The 22,803-nt window shown below is 35.9% G+C and overlaps 1 protein-coding gene across 5 annotated transcripts in view; it reads right to left on the bottom strand.

Annotated features, from left to right (window-relative positions):
* STAG2 (stromal antigen 2) overlaps positions 1–22,803 on the bottom strand; it is a 76,429-nt gene that overhangs the window by 38,588 nt on the left and 15,038 nt on the right. The window lies entirely within an intron of this gene.

Raw genomic sequence — 22,803 nt, 5'->3', positions numbered from 1 at the left:
TTTTTAAAGCCCCTTTTAACTCGAATAATTCTACTCCATTCTATGATTCTATGTTTCATATCTTTTACTCCTCTCATTATTTTACTACAAAGTACCTCCACAAATCTTAAAAAGTATCACAGTAAAATACAATATCAAAACATTCGGGAAGAAAAAAATCTTCTGAATAGGATAAGCAAACTGGAATGGTTTTTGTTAATACCTTGCAAGTACTAGCTTTTATTTCTAGATATATACTATATTTAAATTTGAACTGTAATACCATGCAACACAGAGCCCAGACTTACCAACACTAGGGTATTTCTGGTTAACCAAACCAAATCCAGATTTGACCATAAATTTAAATAAAGCACAGTATGTGTACATTTAAGACATTATGTTTATCAACTTAGTACATCCGATTTGTAAACTTCCTTAACATTTTCCACAAAGGTAAGTTCTTCTAACAAGTTCTTATAACGAGCTGTTTGACAACTCCCTATCTTCCTGAGTTGATAAAACAGACTTAGAACAGTTTTAACATTTAAAGCATTTGAAAAGCCTAATAGCAAAAGATATTCTCCACATGTTATAAAGAAAAAGATCAGAAACAGCATGTTTTATCAGAAAAACAAGATAGTTAAATACTTGGCTTTTCAACTTAATTATAATTATTGCCACTTACTTATGAATTTTGTTATTTAGCTAATTTTCCTGTATTTAAGGGAGAAAAAAAACTCACTGTATACTTTAAACACTAGATGTAATCATGCAGACTAAAGTTTTCTATGTCAATGGTCTGCCCCAGGATAACCTTTATAAGATTAAATTAAAAAAGCATGATGTGCAGGTACTTTTAAAATAAAATAGCAAGGCAAAAACCTCCAGAGTCGAAGTCTGCTGACAGCTTTGATTTGAGGGAAAGATTTAATTTTGGCATGCTAAGCACATGTTGCTTAATGTCTGGTAGGTATGCTTCAGAGACTGCATTTCAATTGAGCATGTAGATAGAAGCTGCATATTTTTCCTGCAAGTGCTTATTCTGAATGATAGGGGCCACTGTAGCTTCCACAATTTAAGAGAGCTGAGAGAAACCATAAACCCTGAACTCATTAAGTTGTCTTTCTTCACATTTCACACATTCCACCAGAGTGGAAAGAAATAGTGGCAAAAAGAGAGGAGGTTCAAAATAGGCGGGTGAATCTCAAGATAGCCTGCAACTACTAAAGCATGTTCCAACCAGAACACAGCAGAAGATAAAAGCTTTAAAAACATTGCTGCTGCAGAATGGCAGCAACCTCTGTCACCCCATTCCTCCTTTCTCTAAAACCACAGTGGCACATGACCAGCACGTTTCATCCCTTCCTGCTCTGTCTCTACACTCTTTTTAGCAAACATTAATTCATGGGCACGGTAACACCCCTTCCCCAGCCATTTATCTTTGTAAGCTCTGCCACTCACCATCACCTGATTCAACTCGGCAATAAAATGGGGAAAATATACCTCAATAATTTTTTTTCACTGGATTATCAAGTTGAACTGGTTCAACAGCAGGTATCTGAAGTCAATGCACAGGAAATGCAAGACTGTAGCCATGAGCAGGGGAGGGAAGATTAAAACTCCCTTCTTTGGTGGCAAGGAGGTAGCATGCCATCCAGGCTGTCTATAAAGCTATACGCACAGTTGGCAACATATCAAAATGCCCTACATTTCAGATTATTTTTTTAAGATTTGATATGGTTCCTTTCAGCAACTTTAACCTGGAAAAATACCACACCACACTTCAGTGCCTTGGTCAACCTTCTCAGAGGGTGCACCTCTGGAGGTGGGGAGAAGAAAAAAGAAACTGGAAAAAAAAAATCAGCTGAAAGTTCAACCAACCAACATGTTATTGGAAGTTTTCTAGTTTACATTTTTCATAGTTAAGAAGCAAAACACATACTAATGTGTCAATTAGGATGCTTACATGCCCATTTTGTATTGTCTCATTAATGCTACCCATTTACAATACTAAAAATTACCTATTCCATAAAATTTGAAAGTACTGAAAGAGAAGGTGAGTAAACCACAGTTAACACATTCTTAACTCCCTTTATGAAAAGCAAATCTGTTGTCCTATCAAATTCTGCAAAAAAGTCTCAATAAAGACTCTTACTCTTATTTAAAGAAATAAATTAGAAACAAAGCTATGAAAAAGGATGGTTAAACAACTAAAGTATATATTCTCTACATCAAACAAGCCAAATAAATCAGTCCACAAAACTAGATGTCTGCAATTCATATCAACTTGAATTTCTTGTAAGAACTGCTCATCTTAGTACAAAGCAAGCATGAGAGGAAACGTGGCAGTTTGGTCAGAATCACCTCATAAAACAGGAACGAAATGGCAAGCTCTTGCAGGATGCTGAAGTGTTATGCTACTAAGGTATGTTTCAAGAATTATTCTTCTTGAAGGAAGAAGAAACTTGGCCTTCATTAGTGCAACTATATACTGGATTATGAAAACTGGTAGCTACAGATGAATGCCTTGCAAGAATATATTGAGGCAAGACCAACAGGTATAGGGAGGTTCTCCTCCCCTCTACTCTGCCCTGGTGAAACCACACCTGGAATTCTGTATCCAGTTTCGGGCTCCCCAATTCAAGAGAGACGGGGATCTCCTGGAGAGAGTCCAACAGAGAGCTATGAGGATGATTAAGGGACTTGAAGATCTTTCCTATGAAGAAAGGCTGAGACAACTGGGCTGTTTAGTCTTGAAAAAGCTGAGAGGGGATCTTACTGATGTCTATAAATATCTAAGGGGTGGGTGTCAAGAGGAAGAGGCCAGTCTCTTTTCAGTGGTGCACAGTAATAGGACAAGGAACAATGGGTATAAGCTAGAACATAGGAAGTTCTACCTCAACATGAGGATAAACTTTATTGTGAAGGTGTCAGAGGCCTGAGACAGGCTGCCCAGACATTCTGTGGAGTCTCCTTCTCTGGAGACTTTCAAAACCCACCTGGATGTGTTTCCATGTGGCCTGCCCTGGGTGATCCTGCTTTGGCACATGGGTTGGACTAGATGACCCAGAGAATTCCCTTTTAACCCTTAACATTCTATGACTCTATGAACACTGTAAGGGATCTTCAGTGTCAAACTCCAGGAATGACCAAAGAACCCCTTGCACTTGCCCAGTAGAAGATAATTTTAGAGGATTTACATACATCCAGAATGTGTCACAGCAGGGCGAACAGAGCCCAGCATGCCCAGCTCCTCTGGGCAACAGAAGCTGCTCCAAGGAAGAATAAATTTGCTTGCTCATTAGCAACATTTTCGAGGAATACCTTTTCCAGCATCCAGAAATAACTCGGGGTTTGTGGTGTTTGGTTTTTTTTTTTTTCAGTCAGAGTCCCTATATTTTATAATCCCTTATCAATATTTATTCCACTGATATTTCCAATTATTTTTTGAACTCAATATTCCAACAGCAATGGTATTCCACACAAAACTCTCACAGCCAAACTCCATGCTGCTGACAGCCATGTTCTTTGCTTTGAATTTATCACTTTCCAATTCTGATGTTCTCTTGCTTTGGTAAGGGAAAAGACTGCCATTGGTCACTCCCCATTATCCTTGACCTCAGTAAATGCTTTCTGGAAATTCCAAGACTAAGGTCATGTCTTCTTTATGCACATACTTGATGACTCAATTCAAAGCACCCAGTTTGGAAAGTCAACAGGCAAGTAAAATGGTCCATATAAGCATCCTATCAGGACTTTTAAAATATGTCAGTTCATCACTGTGCAGTCTGAAGAGGCAAGTAAAATTCTTGCAGATGCCACTCCAAATGATGGAAGTCTACATTATCTACCAAATGTACTCTACTAAGCAGATTTTAATAAGTTGAATCTAAACTGAAGTAGATTGTAAAAAGCAGTTCCTTTTCAGTTCTTTTTTTCATGTTCACAGATCCCAACTTTCATTTTCCCAAGCAGATACTGAAACCTCAAGTCTGTGAGCACTTTCCAAAGTCACTCAACTTTGTGAAATCATAATTTAATTATTAACTATAAAAAAGAAAATGTATCCTGCTGAAAGATCACAAGGTGGAGCTCTAGCCTAAAGCTAACAGAAGAAACTCCAAAAGACAGGTCATCCAGAGGTTGACCTAGTTATTTCTGTGCAATAAACTTTGCAATAAACTGCTAAAATTGTAATAATACTGCAGCACATTTCCTTTAGATTTCTTTTTAGATTACATAAAGACACCACAAGATTCCTGTGTCTTTTTGGAAATAAACACATATACATTTGATTCAATGACTTTTCCAAAGATATACATGCATACAGCTGCTGTACTATTGATAGTCTCAGTATTTTGTTCTCAAAAGCAAGCAGATGAATTTCAAAATACATTTTAATATCAGAAATAATGTGTCCCCTTATTATACCTCACCATGCAAGATTTTGCTAACAGAACTTTAATGAACTAAAAAAACACTGGAACAGAAGTAGTACAGGAACACTAATCATATGTAATGTTACCAACTCTAAATGCAACAGGAGTTTCTATTTAAAGTAATTGACTGATAAACATGAAAGTTAAACATGAAACACTACAAAGAACTTAAATGTGTCTTCAATGGAAAACAAATTTGTATTTTAAAATGCTATTTTTCCCTAATACATTAATAACTAATTGAGGTAGGTTGTGATTAACTCAAATATACTGGCCAAATGTTGACATCTGGCATAAGTTGACAACATTCATCAGCATAATTCACACAATAACACATATGGAACCAGCAGCTGCTGAGTGCTACCTGTTCTCTCACAATGTCTACTGCATGCACAGATAGGTTAAACAAACATTAGTGTCACTCAGTGTGCAGTCTTTGTTAAGGGAGTATGTCTATATACATGCACACAAAACATAATGAATCATGGATCTCTCCCAGAAGCTTGTGCTTCATACTTTTCTGTATGTGCAACAATACAACTAAACATACAACTAGATAGATAATACAACTAGAGTATCAGTTACCATGTTCACAGTGAGGCGTTTCAGGTAGATCGGGGTTTTTTTTTGTTGCCATTGCTTGACATCTATTATCTGGAAGTTTTGTAAGGCAGATTAGTAAAGCAGCTATTTTTCTGGGCAAGACAGAAATGCAAAGTTTTAAAATGGCTATATGGGCAGGATAAAGATTGTGGAAACGTGGGATAGCTGTTCAGAGGTATACTGATTTTCTACCTGTAATTCAGTTAATTGCCCGTAAAATAAAGGACCTCTCTTTCTTAATTCAGAATATTAGAACTTCTAAAATTGTGATGCTGAAGTTCATCCCTGAATTACTTATCTATCCATGAGAGGTGCTGATGCCTCAGAACCACTTATGCAGCAGTTAAAATGCTACTCCGATAAAATTTAAATTGCTATCAGAAGTATGTCCAGTATTTTCTCTGAACTATTTTAGAAGAAAAAGCTGCTACCAACTACATTATAAACCCCACTCCTTTTCTGAGCAACTAAATTATGTCTAAACTTTTGTTTTATCAAAAAAAGTTTGGTTGTTTGTGGTTTTTCCCCCTCCAAATAAGCATGCTTCTTCATATTACTTTTGCATTCATCTTCATAAGCAGATTTTTAAGCAACATTTTGAGCAACTGCATGGTATTCCTCCCCTACAGGCCTGAAAGAGTGTGTTATTTCTACGTGTTTGAGTTCTGCTAATATTACACAGCCTAATATTTCAGCTGCCAACAGGCTATAAAGTAATTCTGTAATTTGAGTAAAATATAGAAGCCACACTTCAAGTAGCATTCCATCTTGCAACAACTACACTTCAACATGATTTAGTTATAATCACATCAGCAATTTTGATCATATTATGATAGCATAATCAAGACTGAACTGAACAATAATACAATTAATACCTTTAGATGTGTGGTTATTTTTGTGCTGTTTGCTTAACAAATGAGTCCTGTAATTCTTTTACAAGAAGACCTGGACATCATCAATCAACATTCTTACATCTACATGCTTACCAACAGAGACATGGGCTGTATACACAGTTTGTGGCAACGAAGTCACCGAGCAGTTAACACTCCAACAAAGAATCTAACTGACCTAATTTATACAGGTTTTTTCTTCTCAATACCTTTCTTCACAATTTATTTTTTTTAACTTTCAGCTCTTATACCCTTCTCGACACATCTATCTTCATCTTTCAAAATAATGAAGAAGTCATGTTACAGTGGCTGTTGATACTATGCCCTCACAGTATCATTTTTACTCCATGGCTTGCCCTTTATTCAGTTCTTATGGTATTTGCTTTTTAGTTCATGCAACGAGTCTGCTGATTAAGTGGGAAAGAGCCATCTCAGAACATGCTTTTCAGACACTGTAGGCTGGCTGCTGAAAGCAGTACTCTTCCTTCCCACTCTCCAAACACAACACAAAAGCTTCTGATCCCTTCTAGCACTCAAATGAAACAGTAGCAAGCAAATTAGGAAAACGAATTATTTCTTCCCCCCATGATTAGATCTCTATTGGATCAGCCAACTGAATCAACTCCTGCTGCAGCCACACAAGATGCAGTAGCTGAGGCAGCTGAACTCTACACCTTTACAACTAAGCCAGTGAAGAGCTTTGCCAATGTCAATGCATCATCAGCAGAGGCAGAGCTCTGCTGAGATGCAGAACCAGGTATATCAAAGGGAGGAGGTAAACTGGAGTCCTTGCATAACTAATGCTACTATTCCTCTCCTTGCCTTGGGAGGGGCCACAGCCAACAGCCTGCTGTTCTGTGGCTGCGATGGGGCAGAGCGAGCAGCAACATCCAGATCAGATCCCCAGCCGGGCCCCCACTGGTGCATCTGGCTGCCTGCGAGGGGAGAGGCAGCCCTGCAGGTAAGCACTAACCTGTCGCCCACACCATGCAAGAGACAGCACCTTCCACCTGTACATTCACCAGGCACCTGCTGAGTCTTAGCTGTCTCCTCAAAGATTTCTCCTTACTCGTTTTCACACACATTTCCTCCATTTTCATTATATAGCAGACTGCACATACACCTACTTTCCAGCCTTCAGATGAGAAGCCCAACTAACAGCTGATAGTGACCGCCAGAGTCTGAGGAGACTAGCCAGGAAACAGCCCAGCATATGGAAAACACCAGTTCCCAGAGGTAATGTACACATCAGCAAAGAGAAAGCAAAATTTGTTTTCACACTTTAATGCTGTGAAAGCAAAAGTTTAATATGGCTTTACGGGGAGGGTGCAAAGATATGTAAAAGGCATACGAAAAAATTTTAGCTAAAACCTAAAGTGAAGTTTAGACTTTACAGCAAGTTTAGTGACTTGAGAAGTTAATAACATACAAGGACCTCTGTACCACCCCAAGAACTCTGCCAACCTCAACTTCATCATCAAATAATCCCACTCTCATTAAAAGTGTTTTTTGGACCTCTGCTGTTTCTATTAAATAAATAGGTGAAACAACTATTATGAAAGGAAAAGAGCTTGCTGCAATGCTTCACAGTCATACAACTACAACCACTCACTAAAGTACCATTAATAACATCAACATATTTAATATTAATTAGTAAGTTAAATACTATTTTGAAATACAAGTATACTGTTATGGTTTGAATTGCATAAATTTTTATATTGGCATTCAGTAATTTACACTGTCCAGTAAAATGAAGGCTTAGATCCATAAATGCATTACAAAACACTGAAAAACCAAATCAACTGTACAATAAATGCAGCTACTACCCTTATTAAAGACAAAATACCTGTATTACTCATTAATGGTTCTGCCCAACAGTATTCCTGAGCATTGCCAAAACACACTTGAAATTCTCATGCATCTTTAAAATTGTTTCGTTTTAATTTATTTTTTTAAAAAGGTAAAGGTAAGTTAACAAAAAGTAGAAGTTATACCTCATTGTGCCTGTAACTTCTTTCCCTGCCAAAAAAGAGATGGCTTCCAGATGTTGCAGTCTGACCGCGTGGAAAATGAGGCTCTTAGGAAGAATAAAAGCCAAGTCGGATGTCAACCAAGATTTTTAAAAATTAAATAAATAAAAAAGCGCCACATATGCCTACTTAAACAAGCCAAAAGAGGAGTACTAGGTCATTTATGACACAAGACAAGCACACCTCTCAGCTGCCTAAATGCCCTAAATTTCAAAGCTTAACTACAGAATAGATCACCATGCCTCTTTGCACACTAACTTTTCAAAACTTTGCACATCCCTTCAGAATTCTGGCTCTTGTAAAAGCTAGGATAAAGATGCACACACATTGTCCAGAGCAAGCAGGTAACCAGCTACCTAGTAAAATCCTAGAACAGAACTAGCATTGTTCAAATGTGCAGCCAACTGCAGCAAATTACTTCACTGCACACAGCAAAGGTAGAGTTTTCCAAACAACACAGTATCCCATCTGGCAAGTTCTATTTTTTGTTCTTCCACTGATCAATGTTAAGTCTTCAAGTTGTCTTGCTTTATAGCGTCAGCTTCCTCTCTTAACATACAGATTTTCTTCTTTGAAAAGTCCAGGTCACTGGGGCTTTGTGCCCAAAATTTTGCCTGGGCATTTCAAAGAACAACTGCATTTGATCATAGATTCTGGAGAGAGGGACTACACTGTACATACTACAATAGCATCAGCTGCTTCTGTAAGATACAGTCAATATTAGATTACTTAAGTAAGGGAAAACCCCATAAAATAAACCTATCAAGGAGGGGAAAGTAAAGATCCACAAGAGTTTATTAGATGGGAGCCTCATACTGCATAAAATTATCTCCTTCCAGAAAATAACTGAAGAGACTTAAGTCCAGCACAGAAACAAACAGGAAATAGTATAAGCACAAGTCAAACTACATTAATCTTAACTAATCTTTAAGATACTTCATTACATAAAAGGCAAAAGAATAAAGCAAAACAAAACAAACAATCAAAAAAAAACACCACAGAAAAGGGTGGGTGGGGGTGGTTGGTGTGTAAGAATGCTTCATGGCCTGTTTCACCCTGCTTTCTTACCCTCCACCAGCCCATCTTTTTTAACAGGTCTGGACTACAGAAAGGGCATCACTGTGTTGGATTCCCCAGGGGCCACCTGCAGAAATGGAGCTGCTCTGCACCCCAGCATAGGACACTCTCCCTCCTATCACCCTCTCAGTTGCGTAACTGCCTTCAGTACTCAATGGAAGTATAAGACACTGTTTATAGTGATGCTCCAGAAACTGCCATTACTTTAGTTTGTGTAAACGATCAAGAGCAGTCGGCCATCCTTCCCTGATTCAAATGAAGAATCTATGCAATCAAAAAGGAATATTTAAGAGAAAAGGAATAAATACTGTGTTGCATCCAAACCAAGCAGTACAACAGCTAAAACCTAAGCCTTTCGTAAGTGGATTATGTCTTTTTCAACAATTAATCTAAATAATAATCCTTACAAAATAAAATTTAAGCCACTGCTTGTGTGTGCAAAACTTGGCTTCATCTCCAGAGTAGAAGATAAAAACCTTATCTTTCATTAAAAAATGATCTTTGCAATTCTGTCAATCTCAGAACATCTGTGTGCCATTTATTCTCAGCCATAACTTAAAAGATTTTTAATAGCCAACATTTTGTTCTTGTTCTCCCTCGTAACATTTGGGCTAAAATCCCAACTGGTTTGTTCAGAGATTGGCAGCACTGAATACTAATTTTATATGAAACAGCACTTGTGACGTGCATGGCTTTCCCCCACACAATTTAGAGAACTGAATATATCCACAATACAGAATGCTAATCATCCATTAATAAATTCATTACCAGATGGAAAAAATAGCTATTATCATCACCAAGTCTAAAATTCACCCTCTCTTTCTTTTTTCATCCTACAACAGCCCTCCTAAAAGAATTTTGTCGGAGAGACGACTGGTCCTGAAGCTTCTTGTATACAGACCTAGTTAGTTACTGACATTCATTAAACATCCAGACGAAACCAGCATGCCCACTTGTATAGGTCCTAGGAATATAGCAAACATACTGGCATTATTCAAATCAGTAAGTTCTTTCAACTCCGTAATTGCTTACTCGGGGAAGGTAACAAATTACACCAACTAGAAGAGCTATAACATGCTATGTTTGTTTTATGAAAGCTAACATGAAGGAAAAGTATCAAGAGCACCTTTTTAGAGACTAAACTCATTTTACTAAACAAGCTGAGAAATACTGAGAAACTCTTGATGTGTATAAAATATTCTGATACAAAGGTTAGTGAGACTTGTCTTTTTGACATTATCTTCCTTTCTAAGTCTCTCTAAATGCTATGCATCAGGTACTGTAGGGATACAGATGCATCCATTCCACATAGATGTAAAATATGAAATGCACAGCTTGTTAAATCTACCACAAACTTAGGTTTCTTAATTTAATCTAAAAAGAAAAAAATCAAAAAGCTATACCCTCACATTTGTTCTTGATTAAATTCATTGTGTAAATAAGGCTAGTAGGTCCCTCCTCCTTCCAAAGGTAGTTAGAGCCAACAGCTTAATTTGGATTTGGTTGAAAATTCACTGGTCATATTATCCAACTATCATAATTTGTAGTAAATATTCTACAATACACAGAAAATATTTTTAAAACAACAAATATTACATTTTAGCTCAGAAACACATTAGAAGCTATTGAGATAAAGTAGTTACTTTCATCCTTTTTTTCCTGCTTTTTCTTTTTAAGAGAGGAAAAAAAATATGAAAAATCTGAGCAGTAGTGCCAGATGTCTCTTAAACAACCTACATGTGCTATGATTCCTCCCCCTTCCCCCACTCTAAGAGAGGCTTTTGGAACAGGTTGTACCGTATAGCATCAGTTATCTGCACTGGGAGAATTGCCCCCTACTCTTGGAATTGCACGAATCTTGGAGCAGATTTCTAGGACTCCAAGGTACCTGTCACTAACAAACACCCTCACCTCCAGCAAATGAAACAAGCTTCATATGCTAAAGGCTAGTTTCGCTTCTTTCTTCTTCTTTATTACAGCTGAGACAAAAATGCAATCTTGGACACAAGCAAAGAAATTAAACTATTGTTTTTACCATACTTTAAAAATCAAATCCTTTTACCTCTCATAATTTGCTAACTCATGTAATACAAGGCATACCAACAAATTCTTTTTCCCTGCTAAAAGTTAGGTGTTAAGTATATAAAAAAGAGTGTTTCATTGCAGCATTGACTGTATTTACAGCAGCTATAGTTTAATTCATACAGTGGTTTAATATTTGCAATTTTGTATGGCAAATTCAGATGAACTTACTGCTGAACAACCCTTTCCTAGGACTCTTAATGGGCTGCTATCCAGGAGGGGAATCTAACTAGATCAAGTATTATTCCATTGGGAGAGGGAGGAAAGAAACCTCTACCAATAAGAGACAAATGGGAACAAATTTTCACATTTCATATGCTCTGGTTTACAGTCAGATCTATAAATGACAGCTCATCTTCACTGACAATTAAAGCTAATATTCTGAACTGCAAATAGGGAGGACTAGAGAGCTGACAAATCCCATTTTATTGACTTTGGTTACAGAGGTGGTAACCTCCAATAAAGTGATGGAAATCTCTCAACTGCCACGGCAGAAGTCAACAGAGGAAAACTATCAAAACCTATAGTCATTCAACAATTGCACAGAAAAATGTTTCAGTGATCCACTCTAGTTTCAGCTTTCAATTTAGTATCTGACCTGTATCATCCTCATGTGGTTTTCAGGTGATTATCATATCTGACTTATCAGTTTGAAATTACCTCTAATTATTTAAACAAGAATTGCTAGATTGTGAGTTCTGTATCTGTCATCACATCTTCCCAACAATTGTTGTGGTTTCATAATTAACTGCATTCCTACTCTTAGCACAGGCTTCTCTTCCTCTGTTTTCTACCAAATATCTATCCCCCATCTCCCCACACTCCGATCAGAGATGGGTAACTCAGCAGTTTAGAACACAACATGCTGTTACAGCACAGGGGTCCTACTTCAGTTTCTCTGACTTATCTCAGTAAATAGTAATTCCAACTATTTTAAACAATTGAACTGGGGAGATTGTTTAAAATAGGCGATAACTCTTTCAGATTTATTTGATCTTTTTATTCCACTTTATGTTGTACAATGATGCAATGCTGAAATATGTCAATATACTTTCTCTAAGCCACATATTTAAATTTCTGAAATACAAAATTATATGTAGTTGAATTCCCAAATATAAAATTACTCAGTTCTCCTAGTTAGTTATTCAAGAGCAGTGCTTCTGTGACTTAGTTAGCCATCAATTACATAATTATGTATTGCTCCTGTGTTGAACTCAGCAGACTCTGCTCTTACTTATGGCTAACAGATTTTGTTCTCTTAAATTACTTTTACTTGTAATCATCACTCAGGAATCTAACATCAAATCACAACACCTAATGGCAAATAGGAAGTTTTTCACCTGGGAAGAATCTGTAGAATTATTTACTATTTACAGCAAGTTCACAGCTCCTGAAACCAACATCTACTTAGGAAAAAAAAAAAAATTCAATTACATATAGTTTGTTATTTCAGGGCAGGCTATTCATTATGCGAAAAAGGAAGAGACTAAAAAGTAAACTAAATGGATTAAGACTCACATATATTTTAAATACTTTTATACAAAAAGTTAACCTAGCATACTAATTACCAAGTAGCCATTTCTTTCAAGTAATTTTTTTAATGCACTAGGCATTGATTTAATAAGAACACTGGGATCAGCAATAACCTATATTAATGTCTTTACATTACTAATAAATCAATAGTATAGAATTATGGTGTCACACTGCTAATCAGGATTACATCTGTAAAATCTTGTCTCAAATACATTTATACTCAAAATTTTCTACAACTCAAATGAAATTCCTATACAGTCATGCCACTGGGCGTTATGTTAACATCAGCTGACAAAACAGCTACACAATATTCTGTTACGGTAACACTGATTGAAATGTATTTACAGTCTTTACTTTTGTTTGTCCACATACAAGTGCAATAATCAGTTTTAATGTTTCAGAGTAAGCTGGCAAAACAAATTACTAATAGATCTGAACAAGTAACTGCAAAAATCCTACTGAAGCATACTTATCAGATCTGTCTTGGAGGACTGACATGTAAAGTATCAAAGAGGTTACAACTTTCCCAGATTTTTTTTTTCTTCCCATTGTTTTAGCATCATTGCTGCTTTCTTGTGGACATCATATAAATAAAAGCATTCTGTTTGGACTAAGTCTCCTATCCCCTATACAGCAAGCAATTTAGAGGCCATTAATATGGATACTAAATCCTGCGTGATATAAATTTAGGTGAGACTAACACTCCATTCAGAGGATGCTTTCCTGGCATCTAACTTGTTTTTTAAATAATATAAACCAAATTTTAGCAAAAGTTAGGGAAAGAGGTAATAACATTCAATCTAACTGCTAGACAAGAACATTTTTATCTGAGTGTAAATTAGGTCTGGCAGTTGTTCAGCTTGACCTCCACTTACTATAATCTTGCCCTAGGGTATGAAAATCCTAGATCATTAAATGCTACGAATTTAGTCTTGCAAGCAACCTAAAATGAACCTGCAATCAGAGCTATGGTTTTCAACTGCTGTTAGGAGATGAAGAGACAATAGTGATAATAGATAAAACCATGTCAAGATGGGCTTTTTGTTTGTTTGGGTTTTTGTGGCTTTTTTTTTTTTTAAAGAAACAACAACTATCTCTACTCTTAGTATAACATTTTCAATTTCTGGTTTTGACATTAAGGGAAAGTAATTACTCATTATATTCAAAGGTCAAGAAAAAACAATCCACCATATTTTTATTTATTTATAATAATATATATATATATCAGTTGGATGTTTGGTAAGCTTTTCTGAGAAAAGATGGGTTAACATAAAGCTGCCCACTTCTTTCAGTTATGAGAAACATTTTTAAATGCCAGCTTTCCTACAATTCTCTAGACAGTCAACAGACATTTTAGGAACTGCTACCAATTCATTACTGTGAAACAGATGCCTGCCAAAAAAATTAATTACAGAGCATAAATGATTACTATGTGAATTAACTTAAGACTTTATATGCTAAGTATAAAAACTACTCTAGAACCACAGAATCTGGTATAATACACAGCCTGCTAAGAAAACAAGGCAGAAAGGAATGTCAGCTCTTCTTGCAGCTGATCATAGCAAGATACACTCGCTTGGCCACAAACTAGTAAAATTCCTCTTCTGCAAGTCTCAGCTGCAGGGAAGGAATAAAGGTAAGAACAGCAGACCAGCAGAGAAGGAGCCAGACAGCAACACAGAACCTCTAAAAAGGTCAGAAAAGACTGGCAATGGATCACAAAATAAGCAATAATTACCTACTTGTGAACTGCACTTAGATGGCAAGGGAAGGTCTAAGAACACGGCCACAGCATTTGAAGGACTAAAGCACAAGAATGGCAGTCATAGCTGTGTCAACAGCAAAAGAAGACAAAACATAAGACCATGTGAGAATTAAAAAAAAAAAAGCTTTAGGGACCACCAGATAGATCACTCTGTACATGTTTCCCAGATAATTAAGTCCAACATATTAAATGTTAAAATTTAAGTATCAAGTCTTAACACAGAATCTGCACACACCTCATGCTTACTACCAGTGACAAGCTATAAAGACGCCTTTTAACCCTCCTAGTAGTGACACAAAGAAATAGCAAGTACTCCATCAAAACTGTTGTTCACTCAGCTTTCTCACAAAGAAATGCACAAAATGCTTAACATCTAGAACATAGTCAAGGATGCAATTCCTGCATTTTACACTGACCGCAAAAAAAGCCAACCCACAAAGGACACCTCCCAGTTTAACAGAATGCCATCAGGTTTCTCTGAATCATATACAAACACTAGTAACTTCTTCCCAAGTACAATAATTGTATGACATTCTCTATCAGATCATATAATGATGTTTTAAACTGTATGTTCATTGACTACAAGTAACATACTTCAGCAATGAAGGCATAATAATTATTTACATTACAGTACTTCTGTATTTAATTATGTATTACAGACAAACTGAACATACACATTTTAGAATTGCAATCAGTTAGGCCTCTCAAAACCCCAAAAGAACCCATTATGGAGAAAATTAAAGTTGCTTTGACTCTGATAGATGAAAAACTGTGTAGTATAAACTGAGCATTTTAATGATTTCAACATCTTCACCTGACTTCCCAAAGAATCAATTTCTTTAAGTCTAAATAGAAGGACAAAGATAATTTTGCAGACAAAAAGACAATTGTCCAGTATTTCAAGAAGCAGACACCAAAATATTTTCACTTCCCCCAATAACTCTGAATAAAGTGAAGTACTCATCAAGCAATTCACTTAACATATGAGGTGACTCCTAAGAGCAACACAAGCAGCAATTTCCAGCTCAGGAAATCTCCAAGTACTTACTGGATTTTTATATTTACAACCCTCAGGGACTATCATAAAATGATGCCACTAAATGGCTCCCCTTTACCAAAATAATATCCTCGTTCAAAATGGAAGCTAGTATTTGTCAAGAGAGAGACGACAAAGAAAAACCTTGGCTGCCTATTTAAACCAAATCTCTCACAAATTAACAATGGTCATGCACTATGATGATTCCCTATTTTGAAATGTAAAGAACAAATTTAAGTTTTCATACTTAGCATTCCCAAAATTTACATTAAATTAACAGACTAAGAAAATATTTTTGTTGTAATTTATAAATAAGAATCTCAATTATTTAAAATTGTTTAAAACTTGTCCATCTCCAGCACAGTAATGGAATGTAAAACTAGTATTACAATATGGGTGTATGCAGTAAGTAACAAACAAAAACAAGCAAATAAAAAATATTTAAACCATCCAGGTTGAAATACCATTTGATGTTCCCATATATCACACAGCCTCTAATGTGCAATATGACACGCTACTTCTTAACTGGTTCTCCTGTAGGCAACACAAAGGCAAAACCAAAAAATTCCAGATGAGATTTTTCCGTTTTCTGGAGCACACATACAAGACTAAAAGGGGGAGAAACAATATAAGGAACCTATTTTAAATATGTTTTCAAAAAGACTGACTGATCAACAGGAAAAAAGAATGAGGTTTTATCTATCCTAGGAGAGTGAAGGGGAAAACATTTTCTAGAAAAATTAATTTTTAAAAGATCTACCAACATTTCTGTCAGCAAAACTAACAATTATACAGTACCTATACTGGAACGATGACTACAGGAAAAAACCCACAGAGTATGAAAGAAGTCAACAAAAACTAAACTCACTAGAGAGGATCTTTTATAATGGACAGGATAAGAAATCGCAAATGAGAAGGGAAACACTAAATAGTGACCATGCTTAAATATTCAGTACTAATGGCCAATAATCATATTCTGTAAGCAGCAGGAACCGAGGTGTGATGTTGCAAATGCAGTAAATCCCCAAGGAAACAATGTCTTCAAGATGTTCTCTAGAAACTGCTTACGGTTGATTAAAAGCAGCATCAATAACACCTCTCTAGCTATGCAAAAGCAGGTAACAATCACCTCACGCTGCCATTGACAGAAGAAAAAAAGTAAAAGGCCACATGCATCATGTGTTAAGGTGTTAACCTTAGCCAACAAAAATCAAAGCAGTAATATACTGCAGTATTCTAGTTCCTCAATCATCTGAAAGAAGGGATGCACATGCATTTTGTCATGAGTGAAGAGAACTATTAAAAACATTTCTTAAGCCCCAGTTAGCAAAACTGCCCTCTTTAACAGGAAATACTGGTATTTGACTGTTTGTAATACAAACATAACATCACTCATGAAGATGAGTATTTTAAGAAAGATGGAAAACAATATATTAATTTCCAGTCATTTAAAACAAACCTTTCACAGATTTTACACATGCAAAAAATTTTGACACTGAACACAGATTACTTGTTTTCCAATAAAACAGCTTGAAACCACAAAGAATAATGAACACCCACAACCTAAGGTGAACTGCAGAGCTGGAATAAAATTATTCATCTCCCTGATCTTCCCTCAGCCATTTTATAGTAGAAAAAATTTCTGCTACATCTGCTCCAGTGCTGCCTGTACTTTCGTATGTGCGGAGAAAGAAAAAGGACAATGCATCATGTAAGACGATATCTAGATCTCGAAATCTTCTTGAGTATTAACATACAAACGACACTCACACATCTATAATAACCAATGGCACCTGCCCCTGCAACACAGGCTCCCAACATCCTTTACGATCCTTACTGATCAGAAGGAAATAATGAGCTGGGCTTTCTTACAAAATGCTTTAAATCTCACTTTAATCTGTGACAATTTGCTTGCAACTCCTGGAAGGCCTCCACAATTCTTCTCTAGTGAACTAAAAATCCTACAAGTACATGGAGTCCAGGGCAAAGTACAAATCTAGGCAGTAACTCATCAGCTGATTTATCAATGGTTAGTAAGAAAAGTTCTGTCACAGTGTTAACGCTACAAGCAAAGTGATGTTCAGTGACATTCATCTGCAGAATGTGCTTATATTAAAAAATGTTGCCCAGCACAAATAACTAAGAATATTATGGAATCCAAAACATTTTTTTTCTAGAGGCTACCCTACTTGAATCTCACATGCTTTAGTTATGTGAATAAAACATCAAGAACCCACATACATAAAATTTCTTACCCCACAACAGGACATTACTGTAGATTTCAGTAAAATGCCAGGACACAAGATAGTGAGAAGAATTCAGAGAATTTCTTAGAATTGTATTAGTTCCAAAATAGGTCTTTAAGCTATGCATGCTGTACACATAAATGCAGATAAATACAGTTGTCCAACACATAAGGAATCGAATTACTACCTTATAGTCAACCTACCAAGGTGTTTTTGACTATAAAGAACAACTGAAACACTATAGCACATACCAGCTTTAAGCTCCCCTCACTAAAACCACATAAAACAAATACCAAGATCACCAACACTCACACATTCTTTTAATATTCCTCTCCTTTGATCTAGTGCAGGAGCTACAATGTTCATCTAACTTAACCCTATCAAATCCCATCGCCCTCAAGAACTCTGCAACATACCTGTTCACTGATTTACCTGTGGCTTTCAACTACCAGTTTTAAAAGCGTAGGTATTCACAGCACAGTTTACTGTAGCTTGTGTTATTGTATGTCCAAGTTAGATTACAAGCAGTATATATTAAAAAAAAAAAAAGATAGCTATGTTAACACAAAATTTCTTAGAAATATTTCTTCAAGAATACAATACTGCACGTCTCGCTCCAAAGTAGTTGATGGTTTCATAAGAAATGGTCAGTTTTTATCCTCTCCAGCCATACATACAGGAGCAAAATTAAATTTTACTGCAAGAACTGCTTTATGAACTTGAATTTATTACTAAATTCATTTTGGGCCTTCACATTTCTACAGGTAAGGAAAGCTACAGAAGCCTAACCTTTTTAAAAAGAAAAAAACCTTTGTAATACTATACATCTAACCAAATAAGTAACAAATTTCTCCCTTTCCAGCTTTTTGCCCCAACTGGTACCAGGTGATCAAGTCTACTGCCATAGATACACACAGTGTTCCCCCTAGGCTTTCTTCCACTTAGCAGGTTTCTTCAAAAGGTCCTGATGGAGTTTCCTATGCCTTGTCGCTGGTACTTCCTAATGTAGACCCATTAGCCTACATCTCCATTACTGACAACTCCCCTGTTTCTACTTGCTACACGGAAGACTGTTTACCTCACAAGAATTACCAAACAGCATCGCAAGAAAAGGTTAGGGTTCTTTACTGCAGTTAAATAAGACAGCACTACCATGTCTTTCAGAGAATTCTGAAAGAGAGAGGAGTTGCCAGTGTAAAAAGACAGATGCTATTCAGAAGTCTAAATAAGTGGGGGGAGGCATGAAGGGGGAGAAAACAAATGAAAATGGCATGGATAAAGAATTACTTCCGGAACTGGTACCAAATTAGAATACAATAACTAATATGCAGCCATTATGAAATTGACAGTATTTACCTACCATATAATTTAGTTTTTATTAAGCAAAATTAGTAGCACTGAATTTCCTGCAATATCTTGTGCCTTTGTTTTAATTAGGCTCTCAATGAACCTAAGTTTAATAGTCTAGTAATAATTCACTACTATATGCTTAAACAATAATTTATTAATTTCATTTTGTGGCCCATAAAACAATACAAGGTAAATAACACCCATCGACAGGTATACTCACTACACTCACCTACACACACTCCTCAAGGAACTCTCAGGGCAAGAAAAACCCAGTCTACTCTAAGTAACTATATGGCCTTTTCAGAATAAATAATCGTCTTATTCCACAATTAAATCACCAGAGAAAGAATCTTTATTTACAGGACAGTCAAAAACTGCAGAATGATACTTAAATCACACCATCTTCCAAGGTTCCTTTATAAACACCTGCCTTCTGTGCCAGCTGGACATAAAAGTACACTGCAAGAGCTCTTTGATGGCAACACCACAATTCTTAATACTTAAGAGTAGTACCAGATCACCCAAGTCATGAAAACTTGACATATATTAAGATTGATGCACACAACTACATTTCCGATAATTCTGCACAAACAATGCCAGATCTGTCCTGGAGAGAAGATACATGATTCATCATTAAGCCCATTTGAGAACTACAGGGTTATTTTATAAACAGGCAAAGTTAGCACCTTCCTAACAAGTAACTGTGGCAGTTTTGATTCACTGACACTTAAAGAGTGCTGCCAGGCATTTTTTTCCACAGAGGATAGGTACCAAAATATGATTGTTTTTACAAGAACGTTAACCAAATACTTACCAAATACCTTCTACTATGTTTCCCTTGAATACACTCCTTACTGCCTTAAGTTTGCATTTCCTTCAATGCTGATTTATCATTAAAATATTCTAAACCAGAATTTTCTTACAATTTTTTGACAATTTTATTTCTTTGTAATTTATATTTCTCTCAAACTAAGCATTTTCCTCTCCTTTTGATCTCACTCCATGTATATCCAAAGACATTCCCTAGCATTGCTTTCTCAAGATTTGAAGATCTAGTAACAACACTGGTGAAAAATAGTTTCCAAGTAACTTTTTTTACATGGCAGTAACATTTTTTTTGCTTATTGTCATGAAACAATATTACCTGTTCTGATTTGCTATAAAGTATTGCTTCTAAACATGACAACTGCCAAAGTTAAGCTTTTGTATGATGTCCAAAATAGCAGTATTTTTACACCAATGCAGCATATAGAGTTTGACATGCCTAACTGATTAATTCAGTCATCTACTTGTTCCCTGAGTAAACTGCAGACTCTTCCTCCATTTTATTTGGAATTTAATCTATTCTCAGACTAGTGACTCCAAAGAACCACTTAAACAGAAGCAATAATATGGTAAAATTTTAGCAGTCTTAGAACAGAAATAGTGCAGATTTCTAACATTCTAGATTATGCTCTACTATACTGTCATGGACTAGTCCCAATGTACAACCTGCAATACATATCCTTCAACAGTAAATGTCATTATTAAGACTTTTGTGCCAAAACTAGTAAATCTTTAAAATTAAATCTGTATTTAAAACAATTGTGCTCTCCAGCAGTTAAAGGTTTTACACTACTATTGAAAACTTAGGCTATAAAATGCATAACACATACATTATACAAAATCCATTTTTAAAACATAAGAACTTCCTCTAGATCCATTTCCCTATTTCGCAATCTTTGCCTTTTATATGCCTCTCAAATAGTCATTCACTTTTAGAAAAGGAAGCTGTCCAATGGCAAGAACTTGGCCAAGTACTAGTAATGTAAATTTTTCTAGTATTCCTTTCAATTGTTAATTGAGAGCACATTTTAAACAATTTTGGACTGCATTACCTATATATATCCTGTTTTTTGCTAAATATTCAATGAAACTACAAACAATATGGGTTTGTTACTACAAGAGACTAGGTGGGTTGCTACCAGTAAAAGGAACAGTCCCACTGCCTCCTCCCTGCATTTACTTCTGGCCATATCTCAAAGCCAAGGGCACCTGTCAGACCTTTTGTAGCACAACAATCTGTTAATTTATTTTTTAATCAATTAGCTTTCCAACAGTTTAGTAAGTTGAGCTGGCTCAAGAAAAGAGACCTTAGGTAGTGGAAAACAGCTCTTTTCAAAATCAGTGAGACACGACAGCAGACATGATTGTCAAATTACGTCAAAGAAAAAAACCCATCCATTCTGTTTTGGTAGGCTATGATTGCTTTAAAAATTGCAATACACTGCACCGGCTATAGGACTACGATGCATACTTAGCTCAGCACCCGAAAGCCAGTAGCAAGGGTTATCTAGCCAGCTATGAAACATAGTAGCCTGGGCCCTATGTATTGCCTTTCAAACAAAACCAAAAACTCACAACTCACTGTTTTGTAGGGTCTGAATAAATGTACTGACAAGTCAATAGCTGATCACCTCTGTGTAAACCCTATATAAAATGGCAATAAAAGTAGCAGAGATGTGAAAGAAACGGAAAGATTGTTGCATCTGTGCGGAACAAAGAACCAATCACTTAGCTCATTTTACCAAGTACAGCCAAGAGTGGCCTCATTTACTTTGTATCATCCATTACTATTACAATGTTTCTTCAGCACTTCAGGCATGATTAGAAGCTGCCATTACCCTCCATAAAGGCAAGACCACTTTTATTTAAACACATACACCATTGCCACCGAGCAGTTTGATATTATGAGCACATAATGAGAACTAGTTCCATTTCTAATTATTATCTTCATTGATCTGTGTAGCTTCTAAAAATCATGCTATTACCAGAAAGCCAACAAATATTTTTTTTTTTTTTACTGTGGTCGTCCCCCAGTTGTTTTGACCAACATTTTTTTAAATTATAATCAAACAGCAATACATATTGATTCAATTTTAACTAAGACCAGAAGAATTCTTAGAACAGTACTAGGTCTAGCACACAAGATACTTACTAATTTTTGGAAAACAATACTCTTCTTAAAAAGCTATAATTTAGACACGTGGTAAAAGTCAAGACTCCCAGAGCCATTTAATTTCTAAAGCTACTGAAATTCACAACAAAACAAACACATCATTAACTAAAACTCAACAGCAAATTAATACATAAACAATTTAAAATTGGAGAACTGTTTCAAAGTCAAAGCGTAACAAGAAGTAAAAAAGTTTCTTATATAGACTTTTTCTCTCTGAAATTTACAGTCAACGTTTAAGGTGTTGCAAGTCACAATTCAAACTTGCTTAAAGACTAATACAATTTTCTTTTCAAAATTCTGCAAACTATATATACCCAGACACTATACACTGTCAGACTTGATTTTTTTTTTTTTACATTACTTTAGGAAACTTCTCTTTCAACTCTGCTAAAAGTTTATGACTGATATGCTCTATCCACAACTTCATTTTCCTTAGCATTCTGTGCCTCCAAGATGCAAGACAAGGCCACAAAAAAGTATCCAGGCCATGAAAATGTTCATGTTTTAACTCCTCAAGAAGAAGTTGGAATGACAAAATCTTGAAGCTTAAGTCAGAACTGCTGAAGCTTCTCTTTAAAATTATGCATTAGATGAAAATGAATCCAATCCGATTTGTGAAGACACACATTTATAGATTCATGCATATTAGTTACAAACTAGCTGAAGAATGTAGTATTTTACAATCTCTTCAAAACAAAAACAAGCAGTAGAAAGTCTGGGTAATATAATCTAGAACACGTAACTACGTAACTTTCTGTAAAAACTGCCACTCAAA

The sequence above is a fragment of the Apus apus genome, chromosome 12 (genome assembly GCF_020740795.1).
Source record: "Apus apus isolate bApuApu2 chromosome 12, bApuApu2.pri.cur, whole genome shotgun sequence".
NCBI classification, from domain to species: Eukaryota; Metazoa; Chordata; class Aves; order Apodiformes; family Apodidae; genus Apus; species Apus apus.
This window is presented reverse-complemented; position numbering and strand designations above follow the sequence as displayed.